Source organism: Lytechinus variegatus, chromosome 18 (assembly GCF_018143015.1).
Source record: "Lytechinus variegatus isolate NC3 chromosome 18, Lvar_3.0, whole genome shotgun sequence".
Classification (NCBI taxonomy): domain Eukaryota; kingdom Metazoa; phylum Echinodermata; class Echinoidea; order Temnopleuroida; family Toxopneustidae; genus Lytechinus; species Lytechinus variegatus.
Genome location: NC_054757.1, coordinates 18871232 through 18887573, shown reverse-complemented (window position 1 = coordinate 18887573; position 16342 = coordinate 18871232). Strand labels below are relative to the sequence as shown.

General features: G+C 35.2%; 1 protein-coding gene across 9 annotated transcripts in view; it reads right to left on the bottom strand.

Moving 5' to 3' along the window:
- Nucleotides 1–16342, bottom strand: part of LOC121432068 (neurofilament heavy polypeptide-like) — a 129358-nt gene that overhangs the window by 67277 nt on the left and 45739 nt on the right. For all 9 annotated transcript variants that reach the window (XM_041629900.1, XM_041629899.1, XM_041629907.1 and 6 more), the window contains one exon: nt 7934–8091. The gene's annotated coding sequence lies outside the window, so the exon portion shown is untranslated. The remainder of the gene's footprint in view (nt 1–7933; nt 8092–16342) is intronic.

The window sequence follows — 16342 nt, the reverse complement described above, 5'->3', positions numbered from 1 at the left end:
ACTATAAAAGATAGGACAAAGACTGCTAAGGGGTGAGTAGCTGTGTTCAGTTTCTACCTACAAACATGTTTTAAATGATGTTCATTAAAATCACATATCTTTTTAAAACGATTTCTTTGTCACTAGTGAAAAAAAGGAGATAGAACACAACAAAAGATAGGAAAAAGACAGTGAGGAATTGGGTAGCTGAGCTGAAAGCTTTGTTCATTCAACACTTTTCTACCCTAGAAACACGTCTTTAATGACAATTAGTTGATATTGTTAATGACCCGTATTCTGAAGTCGGGTTTAACTTAAGATCAGGTTTAAGTATGGACAGCCAATTTGTACATAAATCACTAACAGTAGGGATAAAATATTTCAGCTTATTTGGCTCTCAAATCATTCAAAATTGGGAGTATAATATAGATTATTGTCTTCACCATCGATGAATCAGGAAAGAGCAAGCATAAGAAACGTACAACTTAATAAAAAATTTGATACTTTTGGCTGTCCATACTTAAACCACAACTTTAAACCTGATTTTAACTTAAACCTGACTTCAGAATACGGGCCATAGTGTTTATGCACTTTTTTGTCAGTCGATCATAAAACTAAAGAGAGAACACTATCAGAAATAAACTGTAAGAGAAATATAACAAGAAGATACATGTAGTTAAAAATAAGGTTGTGCTCAATTCATCCTTTTCTACCTGAGTAATATGTTTTTTTAATGTCGATTATTTCAATTTACTATGTTGAGTTCACACAATATTCCTTTGTCATAAAACTACAGACATAATACTAATAGATACATGTAGGTTTAAAGAGAGAATGGGAAGCTGAGCTTAAAGCTGTGTAGAGTCGACACTCTTCTACCCTTAAAAAAGTTTTAAATGTTTTGTTGGAATAAATTATGTCCATTTATATTATGAAGGTTCAATGAAAACTATTTTTTTAGAAAAGGAAATTTGATTGACATCTTACTACACGATATATGGGGAAGCTGCTCACATATGATGTCACTAATCCAAAAATTAATATTCTAATAACTGTTTCAATCTTTAATGAATTTTCCTCAAAACTTAACCAATATTTTTTTTTCTGCTATTCAATTTTTACAATAAACTGTAAGTTTGTTGTTCCCTTAAGCATGTGAAATGTAAATCTCAATGAAACTTCCCAGCAGTCCTGCAGAAATGCAGTAAAAGAAATTTCTTATATCTTGTTAAAATATAACTTACAATTTTAAATATAGGGAACTAAACTCTTTTTCAAAATTAACTTTTTGAAAACCAAATTATTTTATTTTTGACTATCTTACAGAGAACCTTGGCTGGTGACTTATTGTTGGATTGGTGGTGGACCTTGGGGGGTAACAAATAGTGAAGGAGAAAAATGAATAACTACAAATGTGCTATCATTTAAGTCTTTAATTGAAGCTTTACAAGGAAATCTCCCATATCAATTTGAGATCTTCAAGTAACTACATAAGTCACACAACATTTGACTACCCTTAAAAGGTATTGTTTAACTTTGTGAGCAGCCGATTTAAAAAATTCTCAAACCAAGATGAAACATGTGTACAAGTGCATGTATTAGAACTAATAAACCCTGAAAACAACCATTATTGAGAATGAAAAGCTAAAACTACAAGGCAAACCCCGATTTTGTAAATAGGCATCTTATAGACACCTAAATAGTACACATAAGTGTATGGGATGAAATGAAGATGGTGTTTCCGGTCACTTTATATTTCAATTTTTGAAGCACTAAATAATTATTTTCGAATGCAATTTTTTCTGGGCTTCATTTTTGTAACATTTCACAGACACAGGTGACAAGTGTGACCTTCTAGCTCAGATTTTTTAAAAGTCAAACCAATGTTAACCAATCACTTTAATGCCCCTTTGAAAGAATCAAAGAAGGGGCTCCCTACCAGGGAAGCCCCCCTCAACGCCCCCCTCCTTGCACACCATCTTAGGGCCCCTAATCCCTCTATAGCTATTACATATAGCCATCAGTGAATCACCTGTTGTTTTGAGAAGTATCATTCACAGGTCATTCTCAGGTTTTCCTGACCTAGATTCTCAAATTCAAATCTGGGCAATTTACAATAAAACCCCACTGAAGCGGACCACAGGTTATCTGATATCCTTCTCATGAACTCATCCTCAAATAGTCTGGACTCTGTCCGGATCAGAATGGTTCGGACTCGGCAACAAAAATTGTGATCATGAAATTTTGAAAAAAAGAGTCCAATGGCGGATCCAGATAGGGGCTCAAATGATGACACACACCCCCTATATATTTTGAGAATTGCCTATCAAACATACATATTGATATAGGTCAGTGGCATAGAGTACAAAATTTTGAGGGGGCTTGAAATTCATAAAAATTTGCGGGTGAGCGAAGCCAGCGAGTAAAAATGCACTGTCTACAAATCCCATTTATGACTTCGAATTTGAGATAGATCAAGTGCCGATCTAGTCCTAATAGCAGCACTCAAATAGTTTGCAACATATCATCCAGGTACAGCTATTGGGTATTCGGTATAAGAAGTAATTCATTTATCAAATGCCTGAAGAGGATCGCCATACTAGGGCTGGTGAATGCTTCGAAACATTGTATGAAGCGCTATTTAAATGTTGCATATAATTACTAAATAATCCTGATTAATCTGGTTCTGAACCCTCTTCTGACCCCTCCATTACTAGAAATACTCACACCCAGTTCACATCCATATATTTATGAAAGGGGTACTAGTTACTCAAACTTAAATCTGGGAAATTACAGTACACATAAAACAAGTAAACCGCACAGAAGACCACAGGTCATCTAATTTTCTTCATATGAAAATCAACCACTACAGGTGATGACCAATTTCATGTTGAAGCGCTAAATCACATTTATCAATTTATGACACCACCTGAACAATTTCTTTTTACGAAGTCTCGATGACACACTTTGTGCGAGACTTATTTGATTTACCTCCGAAACATTTCCAAATAAAATTGAAGACTGCTGAGAAAGGAAATAAACAGGCATAAATGTGTACAGAGGAAGAGATAGATAATGGCGTTATTAATAATAAGTTTGCGCTATCATTTTTGTAACCGATGGAAAGATAAGTTGACAATGAAAATGAATTAGATTATTGATAAGTCAGTATAGTCAAAAGAGGATGCCAAAAACAAACTGACCGATTACTGAACAAGAAAAAACTGTACTTAGGGAGGAAGAGGGGAGAGGGATTACGCTTTTCAGGAAATCAAGCAAAATACTGAACAGAATGAATTAACTATTCATATTAAATCAAAGTATATTTTACTATTACTATTGGTGCAAAATTTGAAAACTAAATTACATTTGATCTTTATAATGAATGTGATCTTATTTGAAACTGCATACCAAGATGCACCGAATTTACCAAGTTCAAACTATTCATTTGTGAGTGCAATGGCATCTACGGCAAAAGTCATCTTGCATCACATCACAAACGTCGGGTTAAAAAAATACTACGAGAGGATAGATCATATCTGCACATATCCTTACTCGGGATAAGATTTATAAAGGAGTGATTCACCATCAAAACTACCCTGAGGTATTGATCAGTAAACCGGTCTTCCTATTCCTTCCGTGGTTCTGAAATGAACGCATCTGTGTCCTGGCATACATGCCAACATTGCAAGTCTTTAAAGCAGGGACAAAGGATTAGAAAAATAGGGGCGTGGCTAAATTTTCTGCACAACCCAATGGACACACTTTCACAAAATTAGGGGCAAACGGTCATGTTAGGTGTAAAATATTTTCTTTCCGCAAAATAGGGACTGTCCTTATCAGAAATAGGGACAGAATATGAAAAATATGTGCTCTACCAATGAAATTTTCAAGTACTTCGTAATGTGATCAGCTTATACTCCAATAAATTGATTTTAAAGTTATTTGTTTATTGGACCATTTATCGCAAATAAAAACACAGTAACTACAATGTATAGAAGAATGTTCAATAGCAGTGTTTTCCCCTTTTTTAAAGCCTACCCACCACATATTGCAGATCAGTGAGTTTGATAACGGAAGTAAAGTGTATGCAATACATACATTTTAATCAAGCGAATGAACGTTGAAGATATTATTGAGATATCAAACGCATTTCTTTCAGCATTTCATGTTCATAATTAATACACAAGATCACTAACTCTTCAAAGTTAAAATAGAACCACATTATAATAGAAAATTTTACTTTTGATCATTGTTTCTGCGCATGCCTACCCAATTCTTTTTTACTCCTCAGAAGTGTTTAGTCATAATGATCCCTCTCCAGGGTCATTATTCAATTCATAGCACACCGGCTATATCAATTACCCTTTTTTCAGCATTTATATATTTTAACTTAGCATTTAACTGGCTAAGTAAAATTACATTAATTCAGGTAACTTGTATTTTACTGATCAAGCAAAATTTATGCAAAATCCTTACTCCAACAATAACTAATTGTGACATCATTAAAGGGGTTGTCCAGGCTGGAGATATTTATATCTCAAGAGATAGATTAGAATTCACAAAGCAAAATGCTGAAAATTTAATCAAAATCGGATAACAAGTAAGTAACAAAGTTATTGAATTTTAAAGATTTGCATTATTCCAGTGAATTTAGGCATGTTATTATGAATATTCATTACGTGGACTGATGTCACATCCCCACTTGTTCTTTTGTAATTAATTACATGAAATCATGTTTATTCAAAAATTTTCTACCAAGAACTAAAACAATTGGACTGAAAACTGATTAAGTGCATTGGTAGTTATTGATTGCCGCAACTTATTTCATCATAATGGAGACACATCATTTACACATATATGAAATAATGAAACATTTATGATTTCATGCAACATAAGAAAAAATGAAGTGAAGTGAAGTGACATCATCTGCTTACCCAACGAATATTCATGACGATGTGCAGATAATTGTTTGCACAAAATATTGATAACCTTAAAAATTCAATAACTTCGTCATTTGTTATCCGATTTTGATGAAAATTTCAGCATTTTGCTCTGTGACTTTTACTCTATTTATTTAGATATAAATATTTTAAAGAGAAATTCCAGTAGTTGCAGTAAAAACTGATTTCATGAGAAAGTCTGTAAAACAAATCTTAATTGTCAGTATATCATCGAGGATCTAGATCTGGTACAGTTACATTAACTGAACTTTGTGAAATCTTGAAATCTACGCTGAAAAATGTTCACACCGAAGATCCCCAACACAGATGAGCGCACGTGGGACAATGTATAATTATTGCTTAGAGCGTCGGGCCCGGCGCTCTACCCGAATCCTGTGCTTATTTGCCGATTTCTCAGCAATTACACAATTTCTTCCAGAATCCTTTGGCACATGCGTTTTATTCATACAAACAGACACTTTGGTGGTCATTTCATTGGATTCTGTATGAACTCATTTTGATATCTTTACCATTTACCTTTAAGCCAGGACCATCCCTTTAAGTCTAAGCTGAATAACGCACTATATGTATTCACCTGTGCGCAGGATACACTTATGTTTGTAAGCTGCACGCAAGCCAGACTTAAGCCAGGTAAGGGGGCTGACTTAGATTTAAGCAAAATACTTAGCCAAAAAATACAATCGAATAACAAAATCAGTTAAATAAACTGACTAAAAATACTTGGAATTCTATTTAAACTTATCAAGATGAATACCGGCCCAGCAAACTTTTTACAATAACACATTTAAAGATTTTATTGCTCGCCTTTCATTGCATACATGGCTCACCTCCCAATACAATCTTCATTTTATCAATTATAACATACCACTAGATTTCTATGCTCTCCAACATCTTGTTTGCTTAATATGGTTCCAAAAGTTTCAAAAACTTGAGGGGAGAGATCCATAATATGGAACAGATTGGAACTCTGTCGAGTATTTAAAAAAATGTTCTTAAAACCTTTCTTTTTACTTCTCACTGTGCATTTAGTATTATAACAGATCTTGATGAAACTGGGCCCATCCTTAGGATGAGTTAGTTAGAGGCATGGGATGGGTGCATTTCCCTTTGCACTCCTCCTTCTTTTTCTAAAGATTCCCCATGGGATCACATCTAGAGATAACAATGCTGTCCAATGCCCTTGAACTAGCTCTTCAACCTGATCAATAGTGATTCTCAGTTGAAAGAAATTGACCCTCATTCACACACAAAAAAAATTAAGTACAGACAGACATATATTATCCTCACCCTTTTCATGATCGAACCATTTTAAGGGAATCTAGAAAGTATCATCGGGCCATGAATTTAAGGTAAATGTTTTCAGTTTAGCTCTTGAATTGTAGCTCTTTGAGAGGTTTAAAAGTACAATGTGACAGATTTGACTTTTAATACCATATTAATATCTACATTAGATTTACGGGCTGCAGGTTACATAAAGGCCCATACTCTCAAAAGAGGTTTCAATTGTATCATGGTACAAAACCAGGGACACTGCAGATTTTTAAACATAATTACGCTTATTTCATCGCATACACAAAGTTCAATCCAATTCAATGCACGCTTTTGGCAAAGTAAGCATGCTAATGAAATACATCTGCATAGTCCATGGTTTTGTACCACGGTAAAATTGAAACCTCTTTTGAGAATACGGGCCTAAAAGTTTTGTCCTTTCCCAGGCTGCTGCTACTGCTACTACAACTACTACTGATGATGATGATGATAATGATCATAATAATCATAATTTGATCATAGTAACAAATGATAAGAACATAACAACTTTAAAAACCCTGAAAGTTTTCGAGATTATAGATATTCAAAAGGTTAGTCCAAATATCTATCACAATTTTTCTTAAATCTTCCATTAATTTTCGCCAGTGAAATCAGAAATGATAGGAAACCAATCTTGCATCAATTCTGACTGGTGTGAATGCTCCCTTAAGGATTCTCCTGATTTCAATAGGGGTAATGATTCATCCCCCCTCTGGCCCTGTATCACCCACCTCTCTACCTTCCTTGCCTGCTTCTCTTGTTTGTATTTACCAAACACCAACCCAAGTGACAATGGATTATGAGTGGCCTTGACACACATTGTCTCAAAAAGTCAACAAAAGGATAATGGTAAAAGACATCGCAAATGAAAAGGACTGAACTTTTTGTAATCAAATCTTAGCAGATGACAAAACTTTGGATCCAAATGCTTGCCAACAACAAGAATTTTTATCGTAGAAGATTGTTTTCAAACTTGTGGTATGAAGCTGAAATCAAGCTATTGAGAATCTGATTAAAAACAGATAGGTTCTTCAAACTTGAACCACAAGGCATGGGGTTAGAAAGCAGCACCCATGTCCATGGCAAGGCATATTCATCTACATTTGCCACTCTCCACCCAGGAGTTGTAAATTGGTTCCCGGTAGGAAGGAATCCCTTGCATACACAAGCGCCTGATCAGGGTAGCCATGCTAAACTTGGGGGTCATAGGCCTGTACATCACTAAGAAAAATTGTATTAAGCTATATATATATATATATGAAGCATATCATTATTAATCATATTAACAAAAAAATAAACATTACCCTAGGACAAGTGCAGCACAATGAGGATAAATTGCAATATCTTGGCCCACACTTTGATATCAGGTTTAACTTAGAGCACGGTCTAACTCTGTGCTAAAATTATGGTCAGCCAATTTTTTTTTTAATCAGTTTATATTGTATATTTCTTATGTTTACTATTTTGTTTCCTTTTGCTTTCATAATAAAGACAAATATTTCAGTTATCAATCCCAGACAATTATGAACAATCTGGCTGTCATAAGAGTTAATAAATGGAATGTGTACTGTTAGGGATTTTTGACCCATTGGCTATCCATAGTTAAACCACAACTTTACACCTGGGTTCAAACCCGAGTTCTGAATACAGGCCTTTTGATTTTTTAACATGGATTTTCTTACCTAAGCAGGAGTATCAACATTCAGAAGGTCTTGATGACAATGAGGTCATATCAGGTGCGCCAAGATGATCTTTCCCCCTTGGTACCTTATGTCTGTCCACTCCCTTCTAACAAAACAGGACAAACTTCTGAAAGTGGCCTTGAATTTCCGAAGAGGACCTAAATATGTAAGAGAGAGACAGGGTGTTAGAAAGACACGCAGAGAGAGAAAGAGAGAGATCAAAATGCAAGGAAAAAAGAGAAAAAAAAGAAAGACTGTTACTTGTATATTTGCACTACATTTTAACCCCAAAGTTAAAATGACAGGCTGTTTTGCGGTTTATTTCCAATTCGTCCAATGTCAATTTGTCCAATTGCCAACTCATCTATTATCATTTGGTCTACCATCAATTCGTCCATTCACCACATGGTCTACTTTCATTTAGACTAATGCCATTCCGTCTAATAACCAGTTGAACCAATAGCCATTTAGGCCATATACCATTTGGTCTCATTGGACTAAGTGTTAAATTGTGCAAAATGAATGAAAATCAAATGAATATTAGACCAACTGGTTATGAGATGAAATGGTCATAGACGAAAATGGTGATTAGACGATGTGATAATTGGACCAAATTGTTAGACAAAATGTTGATGGATGGAATGGCATTAGACTAAATTAAAGTAGACCATATGGTGAGTGGACGAGTTGGCAGTAGACAAATGCTGTTTTTGACACTCAACTTGGACATGGAATCTACAGTTTATGTCTGACATGGATGATTAACAAAAGAACCGACAGGATATCAAACTGTTCTGGCGTTGAAATCTATGACTGCCTTGCTTTGGCAATGGTTCAGTTTCACAAAGACCTGTCATAACAACAAATGCATAACAAATTTATGATCAGCCAATCAGATTGATTGATTTCAGTAGCTTTTAACCGTTGTTGTTGCAAGCAAGTTTAACAAAACGTACCCCAGATCTCCTCCATCCATACAGGTCTCTGCTGCATGGGTCATTCCAATGTGGATAACATATTTTCCTTGAGATTATATGAAAGCATCAAATAATAATAATAATATAGGATTTGTATAGCGCATGCATCCACCTTGCTAGGTGCTCAAGGCGCTCCTACATGTATATTACCCCGACCGATTCTGGTGTGCACAGCTTTTTGAGGAATTACTTCCTGCCGGTACCCATTTACCTCACCTGGGTCGAATGCAGGCAGTGTGGATAAATTTCTTGCTGAAGGAAAACATGCCATGGCTAGGATTCGAACCCACGACCCTCTGTTTGAAAGGCGAGAGTCAGAACCACTAGACCACGACACGCCCATGCAGTTTTGATGCAACAGATTCGCGCCGATGTTGCAATTAGACAGTCTGGTACAAGACTAGAAGAGCACTCCCATTGTAGCTATATACAATGTATGTCCCCCTATTTAATGCTCCATACCATAAGTTGTTGAGTGAATACACGATGACCAACGAACATGGAGTTTGAAAGAGAATGCTCAAGCAATATGATTCAACCATAGTTACAGTGGCCCCTCATATTCTTGCTAAGAAATCACTGATATCCTAAGCCCACACTGGTACAAAGCGTGACCTCTCACTGGACACAGTTTGTAAACAAACAGGTTTACTTTAATTTGCTCAGCAAATCATGACTACAGGTGTTTTAAAGTAACCCCTAAATGTGTACTGTCCGATTGTCATCATACTTCACATGTGTTTTTGTGAATGTGTACTTTTGCCCCCCCCCCCAGATGAGCAGTCTGAACATCAAAATGTTTTAGAAAATAGACCTGTTTATACATGTATATTTATATTTATCTATCAATTAATTTATTTATTTTCATTCATTCATCTATTTATTTATTTATTTATTTATTTATGCACTTATTTATACATTCATTTATTTTATATATTTATTTATCTATTTATTTATCTATTTATTCATTTATTAATTAATTAATTTATTTATTTATTCTTTCATTCAAATTCATTCATTATTTATTCATTTATCATTGATCATTCATTTACCCATCGTTCATTCCTCATTCATTTATTCTTTTATTTATTTGTATTCTATTCTGTTATTACTACTTATTGTAATAATTTTTTTCAGGGGGGCAGTTTCAGCTTAATGCTGTGAAGCCTTTAGAGGGATTCACCTTGGGAAGTCAGTTCAGTGTTTATCTTTCATATCCCAACTCTCAACATCTCTTAACTTCTCACATGAAGAAGATCCTTGACTAAAAACAATACAATATCATCTTGCATAGGTACAGGTAGACCTCATCAGATTACATCATGATGATTGGCGCGAGACTGTCTCATAGACGAACAGGTCACCCACTTGGCGCAATATGGTCCTAACTCACCTCCATATAAAACAAAAGCATACTGAGCCAAAAAAATGAGCAGGCAAGACATGGTGTATGGGGCATAATTTCCATTAAAAAAATGAATACAAGCAAGCAAAGCGAGTGAGTAAAAATTTTGAAGTTTTGAATACAACAATCTATTTTTAAAGACTTTGTCATAATCTCTCATAAGTCATTAAAATTTTGGGGGTCCATAGCCCCGCCCCCATTTGTACCCCAGTGGTGTACCATGGATTTGAGGTACAGTTCGACAGGTTTATAAACCCTGACTTCAGGAGGGAATGATTTTTTGAAGAGGGGGTGCTAGTTTTAAAACAAAAATTACAATAAACCTTTTACACTCCAAAATGATTTTAGTCATACACAATTTGACAAGCAAGCAACAACAAAACAAAAGAAAGAAAAAGAAAAGATGATTTTGGTCAAATTTCTACATTTTAGCATGCCAACTTGATTTCCATGGGATGCTACCTATAGCATATAACACATACAGCACCCCCAGTAAAATCTTATGGTGTGATTCAGCACCCCCAGCACACCGGCCTCTTTGCATGGCCACGACAAACTCCATCAGTCAATTCACTCATAAAAGGGAGTGATTATTCCCTTAATTGAGACTTTCACTAGTGAACTTCATCCTTTTAACAAGTAAAATATGTGTGAAATGTTTGTTCTTGTAATGAAATTCACTCTAAATTTGCACAAAAGTAGATGATCCTTGATGTCACTATTTAAGGAAGTAAAAAGTACGAGAAAATTCACCCATTTTTTTTTAAGAGTACAATGTATTCCTTGACAATCAACAATTTTTGTCCTAAATTTTCAAAATTGGAGTCAATACTGTCTTGCACTGAGCTAATTCCAAGATGACATAGAAAGAAAGTATCTTTGTCAGAATGCTGTCATCCCATTACTTTCACGGTTTGTTACTTAAGCCTATGCCTCAATAGGGGGACAAAACCAAAACCCAATATCACAAAGCATGGCAATCGATCACAGATTTGCAATTTATAATTGATACCCCATCATAGTCAATATATTTATAATCAATCATAAAAAATCAGCTTAACACTCAATGGAACAGGGCCCCAGGAGGTGGTTGCTGAACAAAACTATTAATAAACCACAATTAATTGGACATTTTCATTTTTAAAATCAATGAGCAATGATGTATATCTGCATCTCCCCCCCCCCCCTTTCATCAATGCAATAACAGCAATATGAAAGTACAAAATACTGCAAATGACAAATGGAAGAATATGGATAAGGCATTAATAATTAGCAATCTGAAAAAAAAATTAAAACATGTTTCAAGCCTGGTGGTTTCAACAATTTTATTCCCTAATCAATATGTCGATAACATGCTCTCCATAACATAGGCCTACATGAAAAATGAGGATTACTGAAGAAGTGCTTAATGTTGATATTTTGTTTACATTGATATGCATTTAAAAAACTATTTAATCATGTTCAGACTCAGCATTATTTCAAATTTTTTCATTTGCAATTTTCCTGCAAAATGCATGTCTTTATTTCGTTCTCTTATTACAGTTCCAGTTACGTTCAGTTTTACAATTTTGTTTTTTAATACTTTTATGTCAAATCAAAATTGTCCTTTTTGGCTTGATTCAAAATCAATTAACTACTTTAATTTCAACTTGTAGGTCGAATGTGAATGAACTACCTGCAGTTGAGGGGATGAAGAGTATACAATCTCTAGTCTGTAGGCACAGACCTTAGGTTCTCTCAAAGTGCATTATGCAGAGTCTGAAGAAATGAGACTAGATTCAACAAATGTACTGCAGCTACTTCTACCTTCATATTTGACACACACTGACATACCATTTGGTGTCTAGTCTCCACTCCAGACATGGTAATATTTCTTGAAGTGTCAAATTTGAGTCTGTGCTTCCAGACTATCCAATCTAAGCATTCTTCCCACCTGGATATTCCCAGGTAAAGTTTGGGAATCTGATGTTTTCACGTATCAAACATGACAGAATGGGAACCGACAACAAAATCGACTGGAGAACCGACTAAGTTGGGGTGTCAAGTCATAGAAAGTATCGAGTTACAGCCAAGGGAACCTAACCCCACTGCTGAGTTGCTTGGCTTAGTTTTAGAGAAACTACTAGTTTGTGATGAGCCCTGAATCTGTCATGTTATCAGGGTCACAGAGTTTGATATTCAGGATCGAACCTCGACAGCAATCATCTATAGGGGAGAAAAAAGGGGAGCTGGTATGTTCAATGATATTCTTCATTGGGCCTCTTTTCGATGGTAAGTTCACCCAAATGATAAAAGTGTTTTAATAGGGGTATAACAAATTTAGAAAAATTTCGGTGAAGGTTTGACCATAATCAATCAGACAGTTATGAATTTTTGACTATCTGCCTCATTTGTCAAGTTACAATAACTACCGGTAAATCAATTAATTTTTTAATGGTACATTTTGAATGAAAACACTTTTCTTCTAGAATTCTAGTAACCCGTTACATGTATGAAATTAAGTGTTCATAATGAGTGCATTATTGAAATCATTTATTACTATGCATAAGGTCATCATATTTTGGATTGCTTGCAAAATATTCCTACAGGGAACAGGCCAATTACATGACCCCCAAGTATATTCAATATTGCTGTTGTTCCAGTGAAACAAAACAAGAAAATATTATCGTTCATGTTGGAGTCACTTATCCGCAATGCTGATTGTCATCATCATCATCATCAATCATCATCACAATTCTTGTCATAGCACTTTCATACTCTTTTAATAATATTAACATTGTTTTCAGTTTCAGGACTTTCAGCAATACAAGCAGTGATCTACCACCTAAAATCAAACAGGGAATTCCCCTTCTCACATTTCAGGGATTTCCCCTATTGGCCAACAATCATCCAGGCTGTTATCTGATTGACTTTAATGGCTTTAATGAGATCCAATCACAATATAACTGGAGACTGATCAGCTAGTTAGGGTCAACAAGGTATGTCTGGTTCAGGATATTCCATTATCTTGTCCATCAGTCTGTCAACCCAATAGGCTTTGTTGTGATAACAGCCATTAGCACCAGAGAATATTGGACATTCTGAAACACCACACCATTAGGTGGTTTCAAACCGCCTCGATTATAAAAATCCCTGTTAAATTACGAGAACTGTTTTAGGCTAAAAAATATCCATTAATTGTTCCTGCATTCACAACGCCCTGAAACATATCCTTCGGGATATGTTCCTGAATTTACGAGCAAGCGCAGTAGGTCGATAAGCAAGTGAAGCGAGATTCAAAATCACGAGCTCAGCAGCCACCCAAGGCGCCCAAGCCCAACTACACACTGGGTTAAAAGTTCCCGTAAATTGCTTTCACATTGCCAAAATATCTGCGACCTTGGAAATATCCCCGTGAAAGTTATCGTAATTTGACAAGTACCTACTATTTAGTGGGTATTTTCTTTCAGGGAGATTACGCATAATTTGCTTTCACATTGCCAATATCACCTGGTATTTTCTGATCGGGGTAGATTTCCCGATCAGAAAATACCTAGAACTGATGAACTTCGAGGCGGTCTGAAGCCACCTTCTGAAACACCAAACCAGACATTGTTTGCAAAGTCTATACAGCGAAATGCAGAACTGTGATAAAATGACAAAATTGCACCAAGAAAACTATGGCAAGCAATTGTAATCTCATACAATTGAAAATTACATACCGGTAATTTAACAAAGAAGAAGCTAAAAATAAATATTCATAATATGCAAATTGTATTGTGTGTCATATCATTTTATAATATTAGCAATGTCAGTTAATTTCATTCAGGTAGAATAAGTACAGGGATGTAGAGGATTGAAAATAGAAAATGAAACACAATACCGATCTACATGGAAAAAGAAATGATGAAATTTTGCATAGCTATTCAAAATTATCTGAGTCAATATATATATATATATTGACTCAGATAATTTTGAATAGCAAATAGTTTGCATAGAGACTAAAGTCGTGAAGACAAATCTTTAAGAATGTTAGATTCATTTGAGAAGATTGGCTGATGAACTTAATATATCTGGCTGAAAAAAATACCATCCAAAATCGCACATGTCAGAACCCCCCAATAGAGCATAAAGTGATCTAATAGAAAAGATGAACGAATTATGTGCACGGATCGGGCAGAGATTGATCGGCTAACTTCAAGGAATGCATTAGAGGAGAAAGAGCATGTAAGCCTCCAACAACCGGGGCTGTATTAGTCATACCCCCTATGCGGTGACGCTATGCCAGTGTCATATGCTCGTTGTCATTCCTCTGTCAAGGTTAATTTCCTTGGTGGCTGCCCCACAACTGGCGAAGCCTGGGACGGCCCATGTTGCTCTTTACTGCCTCGGCGGTCGGCAGGAGACGTCCAATATGAGAGGCCGTAATGAATGTCATTAGCAATGGACATGACTAAAATCGTTTTTGACAATTGACCAACTTGACTCGGGTTGACCTCAAGGATGTATGACATTCTGATATTTTTTTATTACATGACTCTTTATTGGATCTGAAGCAGTGGCATAATGAGTAAAAAAAATTGAGGGGGCTGGATATGGCGTATCGTGTAAAATTTACAGAAAGTTGCAAGTGAGCATGCAAAATTTTTGACATGTCAAGTACAAAAAATTCAGACTTTGTAGTGGATTATGACATAATATTCAGAAAAATACATTCTACCCTTCTCTTTCCTTCTCTCTCTCTTTCTTGGTCACAATTTTTTTTTTTGGGGGGAGCAAGGGCCCTTCAAGCCCCCCCCCCTCTGTATGCCAGTGCTTTGAAGTGTGAGAACTGCTATCTTTGGAAAGGAACTTCTTTTCTCATACATTTCCCATCGCACGTTTTGTCAATTGTAATGAATTGATACATTCAAGCATTTTGTAACAATTTTGCCACCCAAATTTAAATTTCAACACTTAGTACGCACAACCTTTCCCCTTTTTGTGCCAGCTGGATCTGAGGACATAACAAATCTGAACAAAAGTTTATATCAGACATCTCCAGCATTTTTTCACTAAGTTTTTATCATTTAAAGTGGGTTTACATTTCATTTTTCATTTAGTACTTGCTTCTCCACACTTTTTCCAAGCTTGACAAGGATTAACAAAATGAAAATAAAGCCTAAGCCATTTCATGTAAATCAAAGCTCGGTGTAAAGCAAATATCGTCACGATGGCCTCGGTGTTTGGGGGAGTGGGGTGGGGCGCAATGCACTCTTTGAAGTGTTTTGGGCAAGGAAACAAGTTAAAAAGGGTAAAAGATATCTTCAAATCAATTTTACTAGCTAAATTCCACGTGTTCTTCATGATTAAGGTCTATTTTTATTCGCATAACTATTTCAAAGTTCTGCGCAAATCATTTTTCACTATCAAACTTTTCAAAAGTAAGTGGTGCTCACTCAAGCGGAAATATTTTTCAACAGTTACATTGTAATTTTTTTTAATGGATCTGTACCAATATTAAAATGTGGGAAAATCTTCAGGATATTACAAATGTATAATTTTACAGAATTTTTTCTAAGTGTAAACTTTTTTTTGATACGCACTGTAGTTTCAAAAAGCGTAATGAGAACGGGGCCTTTCTTAACATTTGAAATAAGAAATAAAATGGTAATATACACCAAGACTCTGATTATAATGAATATTAACTGAAAAAAATGAAAACTTTTGATCAGCAGTATTTTTCACTCATTCAAAGAGTTCAAAAAGTATACGTATTTAAACAGAGAAAGTAAACGTCTGTTTATGTGTTCATACCTATTTTGATATGTAAAACTAATAGCCATTCTTCCTTGAAAATATGTTGTTTTTTATTATTAAATATAGAATTACATATATTTAACTTATAAATCTACTATCAGAACCACCAAGTGGTTCATGCGTCATCCACATGAGTAAGCTTTGTCATTTATGACTAATAAAATTCAATTCAATCTTTATTCTCTTTATTCTTTGTTCACTCTAAATTTCATGGTTATAAAAACTAATCCAGAATTTGATGGGTCACTA